Below are 20,000 nucleotides of genomic sequence, written 5' to 3' on the forward strand. Positions count from 1 at the left end.
ACACTTCCGTCTTGTTCATCCGAAAATATTATTCTAGCGATGTACAATAAACCGAAAAGGAAGCTTTCAAAATAAGCTGTAAACACAACTAACCGAGAAGATAATGTAAGAGGTTATTAGGTCATTACAATCACAGTAACTGGTCAAGTAATGATTCGCTTTGATTTTCATTTATTGTCTTGATTTTAATGGCGTTTAACTCCTTCCTTCTTGTTGTTTTAGTGATACTCGGGATAAAAAATAACAACAACAACAACAACACAGACCTCCGCCATGTTAGCTTATTAATCGAAACCAGTTTGCCTTTCCCAGAATTAATTTCGGTCGACCTTTTGCTCGATCTTGGCCTTGACCTTTGACCTAAGACTTTCAAAATTAAAACACTTCCATGTCTCAACATGACAATTAATTCCTGAAAGTTTCACTACTTTATGAGTAAAATTGTGGCCAAGAAGTTGTTCACAAACAAACAAACGGATAGACAGGGGCGAAAACATAACCTCCTCCAAACTTCGTTGACTGAGGTAATAATAATAAATGATAATCTTCAACTGATAACAAAAATAGACTGTAATAAAAATTCTGCGAATTATAAAGTTAATGAAAGTCAAATGCTAATTTCAAACCTATAGTATTTTAATGAACATTCCTCCCGCCCCTACACGGTGATAGGATAACTTTAATCAAGTGTTAATTAACTCTCACCACAAGTTCAAAAGTGAACCTTTCTCTTTGAAACGACGAACCTTCTTCGTAATGAAAGTTAAACAATATGCTGGGCAATATATTTCCAGGAATAACATTACAATACTGTTCAATCTGAGGGGTTATCATCCTTCGAGGACATGCTAGCAATCAGACAGTATTAGTAGAGATTGAAAAATTGAGAAGAAAATATCTACCGACGTAATTTGAGGAACAATTAAAAAAAAATTAATGAAACAGTATAAGACAGGTTTGGGTCGAGAGGATAATCGTCGCCTTTTGGCCTTGATATAGCCCTGAATCCTTTACTTAAAGCTGACAGAACTACATATGATATATACGCCAATGTCATTCCCACTTATTTGATGAATCATGAATATAAATTATTTTGAAATAGGGTTGTGGTGGCTTATTGAATACGTCCCTACCTGGCGATCGAGTCCCGCTCAAACTCGTTGGTTTTAGTGCCTGAAACATCACCACCCTTATGAGATAAGGATGGGGGGGTTTGGAGGAGCCTATAGGTCTATCTGCTGAATCATCGGCAGTCCTTACCCGGCTCTCCATGGACCTAGTTTGGGTGGAGCGGGGGGGGGGGGGCCTTGGGCACTGATTATATGTTTATAATTAGGGTCATTCTCTAGGAGTCTCTAAAAAGGAATCAACACTAAATGGAATGCTTACTTCATCTTGCCTAAAGTACTGACAAATTCATAGGCAATTATTTATTTTGTAGATATGGCATTCTTTAAAGACTTTTAATAAAGAAAAAAAAAAGCATCCTGGGAAAACGATGAGTTTTCTAACGAGATGACATATGAGCATACAATTCCAAATCAGGTAAAAAGGAATAACTTCCTGTACGCTACGCAAGTTTTTATATGACAGAGAGGCTTATCTTAAATAGACCGTTATATATCATAAATGCACTAAAATCTTGTCTATATACAATATGATTTTAACTGAAAATGTTTTTGTTTTTAATGAATAACTTTTGAATATCATAAGAACAAATCCACTCCTACATTGATTATCAACAAAAGCTAATAATCTTAAAGAGTTTTTCCCCTCACAACGAGAAGAGACACCAAAGGCTTGGGTAAGTTGAAGGAATAAATAAAGGGTTAGCGATCATGTTATATATTTCTATCCCCAAATCCCCCAATAGAACCTAAAAACTTTCACGTGCAGTATTGACAAATCAAAAATAATAGAGTCCTTCAACCCCACAAGTTTAAAAATGAAACAAATACACTTGCAGCAGTACCTGAACTTAATTGATATGAAACTTTTTCATCAATGAAAAGACTATCAAGAACTCTGACACACCGTTCAACAATCGCTTTGATGATGATTTCATAATCAGTGAAATGGCCTGTAATTTAAATTACTAAACCGATCTTTTGTTTTTGGCGACATACTGAAGCACTGGCTACCTCAGGAATTATGTGTTAGGGCTAATCTGAGAGAAATAATGCTCATAACCTATTTAGGTATATATACATACATACGAACACATACACATGCACACGCACACATACACACACACACACACACACACACACACATATATATATATATATATATATATATATATATATATATATATATATATATATATATATATATATATATATATAATATATATATATAATATATATATATAATATATATATATATATATATATATATATATATAAAATCGTATGTTCATCTATATATATATATATATATATATATATATATATATATATATATATATATATATATATATATATATATATACATACATACATTTATGCATTTATCTTCTTGCACTGTGTAACTGTGCATACACAAATTGTATGTATGAGTATCATATCTTACAGTAATCATACCTAAATATTTCGTTACGAGCTTAAAAAAAATACTGCTCGACTTCGTTGCTAAACAGATAACTTCAAGAAATCGTGTACTCACCAGACCTGCCTGTTCCCGGCGCTGTAGTATTCCTATTCGAGGAATTGATAATACACGTAACGCACTGATTTAGAAAGAATATTTCGAACACGATTCAACCTGAAAATAAAACCAGAAAATAAATTCAAAGTCATTAAAAAAATAAATTAATTAACGATCCAGCTATCAAGAATCAAATGGAACTTGCTTAAGAACAAATGTATATAAAAGATAAAGTGAATATTTTCTTTCTTTAATGTGACCCTCTAAGATCAAATTTGTAATTCTTATCCTCTAGCTATATCCAGGTGACTTGGAGCCTCTGTTATGGAAGAATAATTCACAAGGTATTTACTCAACTATTATATTGATCTAAACACTACGGAATTGTATAAGTTCCTTTTGAGCAGTATTAAAAATACCAGCCAAAACATCACTGGATTTTTCTCGCCATCTAAAATCACCTTTTAAACACAATCGCCAATTTTTCGTATGCAAGAAAAACCGGTATCCCATCAGCAGTAGATAATAAAAATGAGTTTCCAATCATCTGTATGGGAATGCAGAGGGCGTAGGCAATTAAACATTCCGAATAGCAGAGTATTTGTGGGAATACAATTTGGAAAAACTAGGGGTTATGAAAAACAGTGAGCTTACCTTCGAAGTTGATAACCATTCTTCACTTATATTGGATGGCTTTGCTAAAGATAAAAACACACCGTTCTCTACCTGTTGCCCCCAAGGTACTTGACCTCAAACCACCCCAAACCCTCAAAACTTTTGTATTTCAGAGTCCACCATCATGTGATAAACTAGAAAGAAAAACTTAAAATCCTACTAAAAAAAAAAAAACTGTGTATTCAAATGCTACATCTCTCGCACTGACAGCGTTTGTTTTACCATATTTTCTCCGACAGGTCATAGTTTTCGTGAAAAGATACAAAATGGCAAACCAACTTGCCAAATTTTGTTTGAGACATGAATAAATTCTAAAACAAAGAAAATCAAGATTATTTGCATTTATAATGGAATATATTTTGATAATATTTATACCCAACTTCTGAGCATCTAAACGAAGTGAAGAAAAATCTTTATAACCAAGACCCTGATTAGTGATATAATGAATTTCTTTCAAGAAAAAATGCTAATTTTTGTTATTTAAAAGCCAAGATGATTTGTTAATTATAGTAATGTGTACAAATCTACTAAATAAAACACAAAATTAACGAGTTTATTCTTTAACACTAAATTTCAATATCTTTTTTTACTATTATCAGATATTAGCCAAGCTACAATCATATTCGAAAAAGGAAGATGCTACAAGCTCATGGGTTCAGATGGGAAAAAGGAAACGGGGATTTAGATCAGTAATGTAAAAGCTAAAAAACTTATCCAGTTAAGAGCCAAAAGATGGTGCAAATTTTTTTTTTATTAATACCTACAGGCGTGGTACATGCTTTCAAACTGATCTCATTCTTTATGACACCATTTGATGCTGCAATCAAATGATTGTGTTACTTATCTAAAATTATAATGAATAGATATACTCTATTGTAATTAAATTGTCCTTTACAATCCATCCTAGCCAAATAACTCAACTAAACTATGAAACATCTTCGTGTAAAGGGATCTCTAGAATTTTAGATGAAAAATCAAATTAAAACATGATAAAAAAGCACCAAATTATATCCTTTTGTTTTCAAGTGAAATATGAGAAATCCCTTTACAATATACATAAGCAAACTAAGAAGAAATTTGTTGGATGACCTTAAGATGTATTCATTTCTAAGAACAATAGACGAAAAATGAGACTCTCTACGGAATTACTGTTGATCGGTGGTTATTTCATTACGAAGTAAAGCGTTGCTATAAAAATGTAATAAAATACATTGATATTTACACGGGGGTCTTGTAACCCATATTGGGAAAACTGAAATACTAAGGTGGATGGGAGTTGATTTTTGGGAGTTCGTGTCAAGAGATAATAATAATCGCTAGAGTTATTAACACTATTATCATTAATAACCAAGCTGCACCCTAAATTGAAAAGCTGAATGCTACAAGGCCAAAAGCTCCGACAGGGAAAGCAGAGCAGTGCGGAAAGGAAACAGAAATGTAGCCAATACATTATGAATAAGAAACCTATATCAAATATATTAAGTTCAGGAACGTTAAATATATATGTAATATACAAACTATGAAATAAGACATAGCAACCTGTAAAGACAGAAAAATATTTGTCTTACGGTGAAGGGAAAGCAGTTATAATTAGCTGCGGATCAAATCGGACTGGATGGTACAACCACGGACGAACTGAATGCAAAGGATAGTCAGAATTATAATAAAACATATGCAACATGCAGAAACTATAATGAATTGGTAAGCAAGTCTTCAAGTCGAAAGTGGAAATAATACTGCGACTTTACGGTAAAGGAGGGCCATTATCTGTCTCATGTTAACTATCCGTTGGTAACGATCTCAATGGTTACTTATTAAAGTATAGCCTGTTCTAGGAGTTACCTATCCAGTATTGACTATCCCGATTTAAAATTCTGGTGAATACCGGGAAATGAAATATACGTAAGTAACCGTCCGGGGTAGTCATTTCTGAGAGAGAGAGAGAGAGAGAGAGAGAGAGAGAGAGAGAGAGAGAGAGAGAGAGGGGGGGGGGTTTAACAGGCAAGGGTAACGTTGGACACGTGTCGGGCGGTGTAATTAGTTTTACTCCAGGAGTGACATTACTCAAATCATCAACATTTATAATTAGGGACCGTACGGTAATCATTGTGGCCTTCGTTTATACCTGGTGCCGACTCCCATTGCTGCTCCAACAAATAGCTCACATCGATCAATAAAGATTATAACACAATTTAACAGGAAGCGCGTTTTATTAAATAATAATAACAGTTTGGGATTAATCAACCAAGGAACAACCCCGAGACTAAAAATTACATGATGATGAATCTATGACATCTAAATGCACCCTAATTGTGATCCAAAGCTTCACAGTCTCTCTTATGACTCAATGATGAAAATTCTCCCTAGATGAGGTTTCATAAGCTCTCCTTTTACATGACTAAAATTACAGACAGATCTTTGCTCAATGCATCTAATACGTTTCAAGCGCTTCCAGAAGACTAAAATTACCGACAGATAATTATTCTGAATGCATCTTAAACGTTTATAAAACCTTCAAATAAATTACTCGAAAACAATAACCAAAGCTTTTTAACCCGGGCATAAAGCTGTAAGTTGAGACGACGAGCGGCGCACACTCACTGAACTAAAGTCAACATCAAAATGGAACATATTTCCTCGAGGAAATAAAAGTACCTCCTTCTCATCAGCTCCCTTCAATCAGCCCCCTTTCCCCCATACCACCGTCCCTCCCTCCCCAGCCCCCACCTGGATGAAAACATTCTCTGAAGTCGCAGAGTTGGAATAGCCACTTCGGACGTTTGGTAGTTTCCATCTAAAGTTTGTAGTTACGGAAATTCATCGATTTTTTGTAAATTATTATTATTATTATTATTATTATTATTATTATTATTATTATTATTATTATTATCATAACAACATTAAAACAGATCTTTCATATATAAACTATAAAAAGACTTATGTCAGCCTGTTCAACTTAAAAAACATTTGCTACAAGTTTGAACCTTTTAAGTTCTAGCAATTCAACTACCAGATTATAAAGATCATTCTACAACTTGGTCACAGCTGGAATAAAACTTCTAGAATACTGTGTAGTATTGAGCCTCATGATGTAGAAGGCCTGACTATTAGAATTAACTACATATCTAATATTACGAATAGAATGGTAGAGAGTTCGCTACCAAGGCATTATACAGTACAGCATTACTGCAAAGTTGTTATGGAAATGTTTACAGTATAATGGATTGTGAACATTTATAAACATTTATTATTATTATTATTATTATTATTATTATTAGTAGTAGTAGTAGTAGTAGTAGTAATACTACTCTCACGGCCAGCTTAAACCACCTTAAAGTTCTGTCTGCAGAAGATCGGTAAATTCCTTGGTCAGTTTTCCACATACCATTTCTCTCTCTCTCTCTCTCTCTCTCTCTCTCTCTCTCTCTCTCTCTCTGCCAGATACTTTTGATAAAACTCATAGATATTTTATCAATAAATTTCCTGTACAAATAATGAAAAGTTACATCAGACTTTTCGTACTTTATCGGCAATTTGATATAAAAGCAATGCAAGAGATATCATTTGAGAAAATTAGTTAATCGAAAGTCTGGTGTTCAACTGCGTAAAAATTTTAAATTCTTATGAAATTCGAGGTAATTGTTTATAACTCATATCAGTTACTAAAAATGCTAAGTGTAGGAGGAGATGATGATGATGACGACGATAGCGCAATACAACTTATCTACTGTACTCCTATCGAAGGGAAAAATAATAAAACAGAGATTAAAGAAAACAATCGAAATAATGTGAGACAGGTATCAATGAAAAGGTAAAACAGGATTAATTAAGAACTACATATACGTTAAAAAAGGCCAATCAAAATTCTTTATGATACAAAAGTCAATGAAATCGAAATAAAATATGTATCTTCAAAATACACCTTTATAAATTTCCTTATCAATTTTTATCAAAATTTTTATTAATGACCAGCACCCACGCTATACCCTTCTTTTACATGCTGCTATTAATTTTAACATTTTGCATTACTATTTCTCGATATTATTTCATACATACAGTTGATATAAAAATCGTTTAACAACCTGATATGTTCTATACATTCTTCATCATCTGGCAACCCACGGGATACATGGGACCTAGGTGAATTCACACCCTATTATTATTATTATTATTATTATTATTATTACCTAAGCCATAACCCTAGTTTTAAAAGAAAGATGCTATAAGCCAAATGGCTCCAACAGGAAAAAATAGCCCAGTGAGGAAAGGAAATAAGGAAATGAATAAATGATATGAGAAATATGAACAATTAAAACAAAATGTCTTAAATCCAGTTCATGAAAACAGATATTATATATATAAACTATAAAAAGACTTATGTCTCTTTCCTGTGCCATCTCTCTGACATCAACACAATTCTCAGATCCAACCTCCATGAGCTATTAGTGTTGATGATCAGCCGCTATCTCTTGGGCTACCACGGACTCTCCTGGCCAACGGAGTTTATTTTTCTCTTGCCGATAAGCAAAAACACTCTATCGGCAATTGCACTCAACTAAGAAGGCTTCGGCAACTCAATCATAAGTTTAAATAAAACGGGATCTCCATTCCAAATCTTGGAACACAGAATTTCATCCAGAGCTTGATTACAGTTTCATCAGTTGAAGTAGCATTATAGCAGTTCCTACCTACACATTTAATGTCAATGTTTTATACTACCATGTATTTAAGGAAAAGTAAGTATGGGAAGATTTGCATATACGGTAATCTACACCCGTTACACTTTAAAGTCAGCGCACCATATTGTTGATGCAATCTAACAATGTGATTAGGTTTAGTCTTAATACATTCAAGCTTTTCATTATAGGTGGATTATATCATTCAATTTGAAGAGTTCACAGTGATAATATCCATGACGTTAAGAAAGTCAAAGAGTGCTGATATAGACCTCAACTAGTCATAATTTTTTGTAATAATAAATTCTGAAAAGAGCATTTGGAACTCCTTGTGTTTCACGAGGACACTGACCATCAGGAAGTTATCTAAATTCAAGGTGCTACATAAGTTACCTTATCATGATGTTCCTTCGGAATATCTACATAAACTCGGTTATTATTTAAATTAAAAATTACAAAAGTATTCTTTAAATGTTAATTGAAAACCCCATAGAAACAAGCACATACGTAGGTCTGGCAACGCACAAGCCTTCCCCATGACGCTACCCACCTCCATGTGGTTCAACCCACACCCCCAAACCGTCACACCCCCCACAGCCTGAGGCATCGATAGGAAGGTAGATAACAACGTCGTTAGCCGATTCAATTACCAAACCTATCATTAACCCTCGGCTGTACAAATGTATGAGTAAACCCCCTTTCCGACTACTGGCTCTTACCGCGAATTAGCATAATCCTGTTGATTAGAAAACAACATAAGAACATTTCTCTTTTTTACAATATTATTGATTTTTCTTAATTGAAAAAAAGGCTATTCACTAATCATATATTTCACTCCAAGGAACAGTGTGAATTTTTAGAAATAAGATGTACCGTTGCCTTTAAAGAATCAAAGTGCTGTGGGTTTTCAAAAGGGTTGATGAATTTGAATATGCAAAATCTACGAACTATAGGCGTAGTAGATGATATAGTGGTAATGAGATACAGCGATTCGGAGGTATGTTTTTTTGCCGAGCTTTGAACACAACGCCAACATAATGAATGGAAAGGGGGCTGGTTGTCAGCTGCCAATTATTGTATCAAGATTGGTTTTCGGTAAAATGGTTTGATGATGGGGCTTGGTGGGAGGATAGCTCGTTTTGTGCAGTCTCTCCTCTTTTTAGAAAGGGTCAGTTACAAATTTTCATTTAAGAAATATTCATAGCATATTTCGTAAACATCTGAGCGTGGCCGAGTAAATAAAACAACCAAACCAATGAGACTAAATAAGAACGCAAAATAAATGGAAATAAAATATATAGAACAACTTTCTACATATCTACATGTACTACAGCTCAATGCTAAGAAATGCAAGGGAATTGAATTGAAGTTGCACAGGCTTTTTCAAGAAATTTTGAATAAAAGGAAATACAGCACACAACTATTTTTTTTTTTTTTTTTTTTTTTTTGAGGACGCATCATCATAGCCAAATTAGTTGGCATTATGAAGAAGACTCACGAGCCCCAAAAGGGGGAAAATCTCAAAATACTGGTTGGGTGGGGGAGAGGGTGGTTGAATGCAATATCACTTCCAAAAATCAAATCTGAATAGAAAGAGCCAAGAAAAGTTGAAAGAACTTTTCGCAAATATCACGGATTTCATGGAAGAATTTTATAATTTCAGCCTTTGCGTATTTGTGCCGGAGCGATGGTGGAAAAACACGCGATCCAAATTTCATTAATTTTTTATCCTCGAGTTATTTTCACAAGGGCAGAATTGAGAGTTACTAATTAAGAATGGTTTATAATTCGGTTAGGAGGGTTTTCTGCATATTTGACTGCATCTTTAGAGTGCTTATAATCTGTTTTCCATTTCCTTATTAATATTTCCGGTATTGAATGAATTTAATCAGAATATTTCTTGTGGTTATTTTGACTACTTTTTGGTGAAAATAACATCAAAAGAAACAACGCATAGTTGCTACAAATGTATTTCCTGATAAAGATAAAGAAAGTCAGAGACATACGACTGCACGTTCTGGCATTTTTTTAATGAATAAAGAGTCTAATTCAATAACTTCACACTTTTTTTCATTATTTTTCAGTATTCATGAACCAAATACATGCAAATTTTACCTGACTATAGCATTAAGGATTCCAACAAACTTACTTTACCACCAGGTTGGCACTGAGTGGCACTAATGCCTCAGGTAACATCCCAGATGAGGTGTCCCCTGTGCCTGATGGCGATTGACAACCAAACACGAGGTGGTGCATCTTCCTTAAGGCGAAAAAATCTTCAACATGCGATTATTATCAAAAGGGGACTTACCAGCCCAATTTAAATCTCCTTAAAATGATAAAAGCGCATGTTGTAGATCTATTTTGCATGAAGCTTCACCATCGTATGTGTAGTTGTCAATTGTTAACAGACAAGTAGGGCTTGGTGCAGGTTATAATTTCAGAAGTGTTTATTATTATTATAATTATTCTCATTATTACTAGCTAAGCTACAACACTAGTTGGAAACGCAGGATGTTATAAGCCAAATGGTCCCAACAGGGAAAAAAGCCAAGTGAAGAAAGGAAATAAGGAAACAGTTGTAATAGTGTTCCTGAGTGTACCCTCATCCAAGTTAAGAGAACTCACCAAATGCAGTGGTAGAACATGTTACAGAGGCTAACTGTCAGTCCATGCAGAAAACTTCGAATATATTATTATTATTATTATTATTATTACTATTATTATTATTAGCTAAGCTACAACCCTAGTTGGAAAAGAAAGATGCTATAAGCCCAAGGGCTCCAACAGGGAAAAATAGCCCAGTGAGGAAAGGAAATAAGGAAATAAATAAATAAATGAAAATTAAAATAAAATATTTTAAAAACATTAACATTAAAATAGATATTTGATATATAAACTATAAAAGGACTTATGTAAGCCTCTTCAACATAATAACATTTGCTACGAGTTTGAACTTCTGAAGTTCTACTGATTCAACTACCCGATTAGGAAGATCATTCCACAACTAGGTCACAGCTGGAATAAAACTTCTCAATTACTGTGTAGTATTGAGCCTCATGATGGAGAAAGCCTGACTATTAGAATTAACTGCATACCTAGTATTACAAACAGAATGGAACTGTCCTGGAAGATCTGAATATAAAGGACGGTCAGAATTATAAAAAATCTTACGCAACATGCACAATGAACTAATTGAACGATGGTACCAGAGATCAATATCCAGATCAGGTATAAGAAAGGTTTAAAGGCAGTTTATATATCGCAGAGGCAAGGGAAAGCGGCATTGCCTTAGCAAGCAGGGCAATGCCTTAGAGACTGACCATATCTATAAGATCAGCGTCCAAGCACATCTTCAACAAAGCTAGGACCGTGGAGGGTCAGGTAATGGCAGCTGATGACTCAACAGGTAGACTTATAAGGTCCCCAAAACCCCCAATCCCTAGCTCACAAGGATGACGAGGTTGCAGACACTGAAGAAACTGTCGAGTTTGAGCAGGACTTGAAACCCAGTCTGGCGAGTGCCAATACACAAAAGGATCATTAGCACTGCATCAGACCACCTTACAGAAGACGACCCCTTACTCTTAATCATCTACACCCAAGCTTTCACACATTCACTCTTTAGAATATTAAGATCTTTCCTTTTCAATACCTCTTTCCTACTCTCAATTCGCTTGAAAAAATGCATTTCATGGTGAATATAGTGATCGTAAATAAATCATCAGAAAACAAAGTAACGGAACAAAAGTAACATCTATAGCTAGAAAAAAAAACATAAAAAAAAAAATCTTTATTGCAATTAAGAAAAAAATAAGTGTTTCTTGTATTTAGGGAAAAAAGTAACATATGTCACATTTAATACTCTTATTACGAAAAAACTAAAACGTAGATTTTGAACTTTTAACCTATATCAAGATATTTATATATTATTGAAGAATTGGGTTCTACAATATATTATGCCCAATACCATCTAAAAAATTCTGAAATGGGCTTTCTTCCTCCCACTTTGAAATTGCGAAGGCGGCGTAGTCGCTTCTGCATTTGAATGGCCTTTCTGCTGTTCTTTTGTTTGGATGCAGTGTCAATCAGGTCTTGTTACACACAATAAAAAAAAATAGCCGGAACCCTTGGTTTGAATTGTAAGGTTGTGTAAAGCCAATCCCTTGAATTTTACGCCAAGTGCTTTGAATTAGGTGGTAGAAACCCCTTGTTATCCACCTCTTTACCAAACCAGGCACTCACTACACGTGAAACAGCATCTACGAAGTCGCTCCCAATCGTCTGTACCTGAAGGTTGAATCCTAACTCCCAGCTACGGTCGACAATAACATCACACAACTGGTGTCGATGGTCTCTGCAGACGAATTAAGCCCTCTTCTGTTGTAGAGGCAATGATACGAGAATTTGCTTCTAGCTCGTTGTCATAAAGGAGGAATTACTGAGGGTTGGGTAATAGTGTTACCTTCCACTCATCTGACAATACGAATTCGTATAAGTGTTCAGGGATTGCTGGTGTGGGCAGTTGATACCGAAGGAATCGCTTGGTGTTCTTTTCACATAGAAACTTCTTCGGAACATCATAGTCTTGACTGACAGCTGCTTGAGCAAACATTTGGGATGGTTTGTCCTGGGAGGTGTCTGCTTGCTGCTTCATCATGATACGATACAGCATAGGTCACGCTGGTTTGGTCATAAGTGTCTGCGGATTATCCAACTAGTGTGTAGTACTTAGATTTCCTCTACAATTTCTGTTCAATTTCTGCTTCCTTTCTCTGAACATTTCCATTTTTTTTTTCTTTTCGGTGTACGAACGTGTAGACATGTATCCATCTAAACAAATCTTGGTGCCACCCTTCATTCTCTTATGAACTGGTACTGGCTATGTACGCAGCTACTTATATGAAGTAGGCTCACATTCTGTTCTGTAAAACTCTGAAACAGTGAGTAAATTATTTCTGAGCAAAACTCCGAATCAGCAATTCACTTGGATAATAGACACGAGCTGAAATGTTTATTAAGTAATAGGTAATAGACACAAGCTGAAATGTTCATTAAGTAACAGGTAATAGGAACAAGCTGAAATGCTTATTAAGCATGGGTAATAGGCACAAGCTGAAATGATTGTTAAATAATAAATAATATGCACAAGCTGAACGTCTTGTTAAGTAATAAACTATAGACACGAGCTGAAATGATTGTTTAGTAATAGGTAATATGCACGAGCTGAAATGTTTATTAAGCAATAGGTAATAGGCACGAGCTGATATGCTTTTTAAATGTTTGTTATGTAATAGGTAATAGGCACAAGCTGAAATGTTTATTAAGTAATAGGTAATAGGGACGAGCTGATATGCTTTTTAAGTAATAAGTAATAGGCACGAGCTGAAATGTTTGTTAAGTGATAGGTAATAGGCATAAGCTGAAATGCTTGTTAAGTAATAAACAATAGGCACAAGCTGAAATTCTTGTTAAGTAATAAACAAAAGCCTCAAGCTGAAATGCGTGTTAAGTGATAGGTAATAGGCACAAGCTGAAATGCTTAAGTGATAGGTAATAGGCACAAGCTGAAATGCTTGTTAAGTGACAGGTAATAGGCACAAGCTGAAATGCTTGTTAAGTAATATGTAATAGGCACATGCTGAAATGCTTGTTAAGTAAGAAGCAACAGACAAGCTGAAATGATTGTTAAGCAATAGGTAATAGGCAGTGAGTGGCTGGAGTACCACTCAGTCGATAACTACTAAATAACTTATCTAGATTCCAATTAAGAGTGGACTCCCCCCCCCCCCCTCCCCTTTCATTCAGTGAGATTTAAAATATTTTCGTACGGTGGATTTTATTAATATTTTCAACCTCGTTTTTCTTTGCGTTCGAAGCAATGGCCAAATTGTTATTAAACGTGAATTGAAAACCCGGTGATGCCTCTTTTCTTGTTACTTTCTTTCAGTTACGTTTTGTTCTTGTTATTTTCTTGTTGCTAGCTTCCCGTTACGTTTTTTCTAGTTACTTTTTTTCCTGATACTTCGTGTCCTAGAATCGTTGAATATACATTCTTTTCTCCAGTTAAAATTAGTCACTTTGTCTTGGTAATAAACGAGGGGATGTGAGTGGGGGTGGGGGTGGACGAGGTGCTATTTGTACTCGAAATGACAAGCTCCCCCAATCCAAGGGGGAGATAATCGACTATAGAGTCACAGAGAAGGGGAGCTGGCTCAAAGTAATGCATTCAAAATTGGGCAAATCCTCTATGACAGTGACATTAAAAACAACTGACTTAAAAACAAAAGGGGATAGGGTTATTTCATGACAGCTAAACATTATTACGTTGTTTGTGAAGAGTAGGGTGCATGATAAGATATTTTTGTTATACTGAAAATTCGCATTTAATTTAGGTTACAGATTAATAAATTGATTTATAAGTGTACATATAAGAAAGTTTATAAATCAAATTTCATTAATTTACTGATCAATCAACTTTAATATTCATATAATGTGACATGAATGTGGGCAGAAAAGTTTATAAGAAAAGATGTTATCTTGACAGAGGATCAATACTTGTGCAGTGTGAATTTGCATCCTTGAATTCATAAATCACAGTTTTACCTTTAACATGTTTACTACCCTATGTAGGCTAAATTGGTCGATGTGTCCAACGGTTTACCAAGATTTATAAATTCGCCTTCAGACTCTGGTTTAACATGGATAAAAGTTAGGAATGCATGCTACATGGTGAGACCTCATTGCCTTTTTTCTCTGTTCTGTAGCATTTATCGAAAATATAAAGGCTCCTTAAATATTCATACTGCCAATAGAATTTAGAAATTACAGAATTTCTAATATGAAAACAATAAAGATAAACTTGTAAATTATCATCGTAATCTTAAGAACTTAGTGTTTTGTTATAATTATTCTGAAAGCCTTAAACAATTCACCAGATTCTGAAGTGAAAATTAATTGTAGTAAATAAAGAAGCCAACAGTGTAATTTTTGATTGGTGTAGCCATACCATGAAACAAGAGTTAAAAACAAAAGCAGAGATAAGCTATATATATATATATATATATATATATATATATATATATATATATATATATATATATATATATATATATATATATATATACAGTATATATATATATATATATATATATATATATATATATATATATATATATATCATGACCTAACGACAGGAATACGACCATAGCAAGCCAAAGTGGAAATAATACCAATAATCCAGTGAGCATTATGCCTGGCGATGGCCGGATTGGGGTTCGCGTCCCGCTAAAACTCTATAGTAGCTTATATTGTCTGCAACCTCACCATCCTTGTGAGCTAAGGATTTAGGGTTTTGGGAGCCTATAGGTCTACCTGCTGAGTCATCAGCAGCCACTGCTGGCCCTCCCTGGTCCTTGCTTGTGCGCTGATCATGTAAGGTCAGTCTCTACGTTATTGTCCTGCTGGCTAGGGCAGTGCCACTCTCCCTTGCCTCCGCCATTCACGAGTGACATTTAAACTTTTAGAGTAATAATGAGAGTTATGTACCTCTGGAAACAATAGTGAGGGCGGTCAGATCATCAGGAAGTTGGCTGCATACTCAGATCGAGACCAAGGCATGTCGACAATTACGATTATGATACTAATACTGAGAGAGAGAGAGAGAGAGAGAGAGAGAGAGAGAGAGAGAGAGAGAGAGAGAGAGAGAGAGAGAGAGAGAGAGAGAGAGGTTTCCTCGTGGTTTAAATCACTGCTATAAGCATAGACTTGCATGAGAATGATTTCATGATATCGAGTCAAACACTCATCTTATAAGGCAACTAATAAATCTAAAATGCTTGGAGGGCGTGGCCAATCAAAAACCGTCTCTTTTGTTCCTTTTTCGTGAATGTATAAAAGCAAATAAATACATATTTATTTACATGAATATTTTACAATGCATGTTGAAGATATCATGTAACTCGGTCATTTTACATGAAATCACGATCGTTTACAAGGTCAGGTCAATGATATCATAACCTCATGCTATGACATAAATATGAAGATCAGCGATGTATATCACTGCCAGTCGTGTCACAGAAATGAGATAATAAACAGAAATGGAACGCCAATGAAGAAAATAATCTAAAGAGAAAATAAATCTAGGAATCATCTGTTCCAACTGAAGATATCGATTGAATTCTGTGAAATTAAGAATAGAGGAATACGCTATTGTAGTTGGAAGAAGATTTGGGAGAATGTCAGACAACGGGACGAGCAGTTAAATGAGATGATTTTCATAGTTGCAGATTTTTTATTCGAAGAAAAAATGGGTGCTGTACTGCACGAACTGTCATGTACAGTCCAGTAACAGGTACTGTTGTTACTGGAAATTTAAGTTATTTGTTGGAAAAACTTGTAAGTGTTTAAGGATACTATATGACTTATGGTCAGCCCTAGTTTGTATTCCTTTCTTTAGTTGTTTATGAAATTGTGAATTGGTTTTCTTCAAAGTTTTTGGGAAAGACGAAATGCTAAAAATTAACATTTAAAAACCTTTTTTAGTTAAAAACCTAAAAGTCATCTAATAAAATAGGAAAATAAATAAATACATCATTGACACATTTAAAAGATAATTCACATTAAAAAAAGATATCTACCATATAAACACCTCATTTAGATAAATCCTATTAAAGAATTCTTTTATCGATAAGAGGAGTTTGCGAAACATGATTATCACGAAGGCCGTTATATTCGAGCATGAAGTTCATGGCCAAAGCCATAAACACGAATGCTTACGTCACATGAAAGGGCTTATCAGTGAAGTATGCAGTCCAAGCATGCAGCCTCTATCTCTTTCAGTTTCAAACTTATGGTCAACTTGAAGGTGCATAGATAAACTACGGATATTTCACATTTGAACAAAGTTCTTAAAAGCAAACTTGCGGACAGAAAAAATGCACTATCTTAAACAGACACCTTTATAATAAGTTTGGCATACATCTCCAGCCTTCTTCTCTCTCATTGCTATCCCTACATTAAGGGGTCGGTTGCCTGAAGCGCATTCTCCAATATTTTCTATCAAAGAGATCCTGTTCCACCAAACCTCTTCTTTCCATATCAACCTCCACCTTATCTCGCCATCTAATTCTGCCTCCTCGATCTTCAGCCGCGTAATACTAACCACGGCAAGATACAAGTTTAAGACACACTTACAGAGCCAAAAAGAATAACAGCAATACGGATGCTTCATCTTCATGCTGTCTTCCTCTACACCAACTATGAATGAAACCCTTCAGAACAGAAGGAATTGCAGTTACAAGGTAAGAGTGACAGGCAGAAGGACTGGCCTCCAGACCAAACAAGAAGAAAATACACGTAGCCGGCAACAAAACTAAAATTCCACAACCACACTTTGTCCACTGGGGGTTAAAATGGCAAGGGAAAAATATTGACAATATGGACTCTAAAAAGGAAGTGCACCATTAAGTCAGCAATTATGTACTGATTATTTTCTAAATAGAAAAATATGGACTTGTTCCAGAAATCTTTATTGGTCGATTTAATTAAAAAACAAAAATTTTACAGCAAAATTGACGAGCTTTAGACCCATAATGATCAATATCATTATAGGCTTATTGAAACACAAATTCATACTTTTCGATTTTCAAGTTTTGGTTGCATACGCAAATGAAACAGAAAGGCACACACATGTAAACACGCATACTATATATATATATATATATATATATATATATATATATATATATATATATATATATATATATATATATATATATATATATTAACGCAGAGGGTCTCAGTTAGATTTCGCTAGTTGTCCTATCTTGAGCTTTTAAATCAATACTTCTCCATTCGTCATCTCCTACTACACGCTTCATAGTCTGTGCTAGGTGTTACATCTTAGCAATCCATGTTTCCTACGGTTATATAAGCGAATGAGCAACCTGGTGTAGTAACGAGAACGTTGGGTGTGATGGAAATGACCCCCTAAATCTCGAGGAAGTTACTGGCAGCAAGGTGGCGGATTGGGTTTAAGACGATAGACAAACTATCTCTTCGGCTTCTACTATTGATGCCTGGTAGTTTAATGGAATTAGTATGCACTGACAGGGTCCTTAGATAGGCACTCGCATCACAAGGAACTGGCTATCCTTTGATGAATTTAGACAATGAATCCTCTATGGATTTAGTCAGTCTATGGAAATATATATATATATATATATATATATATATATATATATATATATATATATATACGTATATATATATATATATATATATATATATACGTATATATATATATATATATATGGTTGTGTATGTGTGAGCACATATATGTGTATGCATTTATGTGCATAAATACATATATGCAAATATAAACATATTATACATATGTCTTTATGTAAGTGTATATACTGTATATGTGTTTAATTATATATAATTATCTGGCAAAATAATATCAATGGCTACTGATACCGATTGGAGTAAGATTAATTGAGAATTAGTAGGAAAAAAATATGACTTTTATACCTTTAAAAACGAGTACCTTACAATATGAACTTGAAAATGCCACTGACTACATACACAACTTATCCAAGTATCCTGGTTAGGATGTCACGACATTATTGCGCGAGTTCCCGTGTTTAGCCCTGCCCACCACCACCTCTGCTAGCTCTCACTACGCTATCTTTTTGGTTACTCCTAGCTAAGAAAGGGTGTGACAGGGTACACTTCGGAGTAACATGTACCATGGACTCCTGTGTACAACTGTACCTGCTATCCTCACCACGAACTTTGGAGAAGAATCGTTCTCTGAAATCCCAAGACTGAGAAATCCAATCAGTAAATGTCTAACAGTCAGGGTAATCAAACAATCATTTCATAAGGGTTTCCACGTATCGTCCAGCCAGTCATCAAGAACTCTCGTGTGACAAACTCGTGTGCCCAATTTATGGGAGACAAGCGGTAGTTTCCAACCCTTTAGGCACATTATAATATTTCCAAGGAGGTATAGAATTTGTTATTATTATTATTATTATTATTATTATTATTATTATTATTTAGTTCACAAAACGTTCAGCTGGGCTCCACAAGGCACTAAAAGAGTTGGAAGACTCAGGCCTACATGGCTGAGGACTATGAAGCGCGAAGTAGGATATGATGAATGGAGAAGTATTGAATTAAAAGATCAAGATAAGAGACGACTGACGAAATCTAATCGAAGCCCTTTGCGTCAATAGGCGTAGGAGGAGGAGATGATAAAATTTGTTATATCCATCTTTTTCTAAGTTACAGAATTCCAGTAATGTGTCCTAATATTACCAAGCAATCTACTGATATGAGACAAGAAGCCATGACACAGAAGTTGATATCTTCCAGGAAGTAATTTGTCTGCTGTTTCTTTTACTAATTTTCCCGCCTCTTCATTTCCTGGTAAACCCACATGAGAAAAACTTTAACAAAATTGAACTTCCTTTCGTGCATAGCTATCAATATACAACCACACTAAAAAAAATAAAACTAAAGTCTTGGTTGAGTTAAAAAGTCAATACCTGTAGGACACTTTTTACATCATTAAAATCGGTAAAATTACCCTATTTCATTACAGCCGCGGGGGCATAAAACAATTAGAATAGCGCCAACGTTATCCCTGCGTGTCGTAAGAGGCGACTAAAAGGGACGGGACGAGGGGGCTGGGAACCCCCTCTCCTGTAAAAGTATCCTGTGAGACAGCAACAAAGAGATGGAGCTGGGGGGAGAGTGACTGCTCCCCGCACTCTAGTTTTGGGGTGTTTGAATGTGCGTGGATGTAGTACGATAGAGAGTAAAAGATGTGAGATTGGAAGTATGTTTAGAAGTAGAAGGATGGATGTATTGGCCTTGTGTGAGACAAAGATGAAAGGAAAGGGTGAAGTGATGTTTGGTGAAATGTCTGGTAGAGTGTCTGGGATTGAAAGGGGAAGAGCGAGAGAGGGTGTGGCTTTATTGTTGAGTGAATGG

The 20,000-nt window shown here is 34.9% G+C and overlaps 1 long non-coding RNA gene across 2 annotated transcripts in view; it reads right to left on the reverse strand.

Moving 5' to 3' along the window:
• Positions 1 to 20,000, reverse strand: part of LOC137648463 (uncharacterized) — a 735,573-nt gene that overhangs the window by 684,603 nt on the left and 30,970 nt on the right. For both annotated transcript variants that reach the window (XR_011045626.1, XR_011045627.1), the window contains exon 2: positions 2,665 to 2,763. This is a non-coding gene — a long non-coding RNA (uncharacterized lncRNA). The remainder of the gene's footprint in view (positions 1 to 2,664; positions 2,764 to 20,000) is intronic.

This window comes from Palaemon carinicauda, chromosome 10 (assembly GCF_036898095.1).
Source record: "Palaemon carinicauda isolate YSFRI2023 chromosome 10, ASM3689809v2, whole genome shotgun sequence".
Classification (NCBI taxonomy): domain Eukaryota; kingdom Metazoa; phylum Arthropoda; class Malacostraca; order Decapoda; family Palaemonidae; genus Palaemon; species Palaemon carinicauda.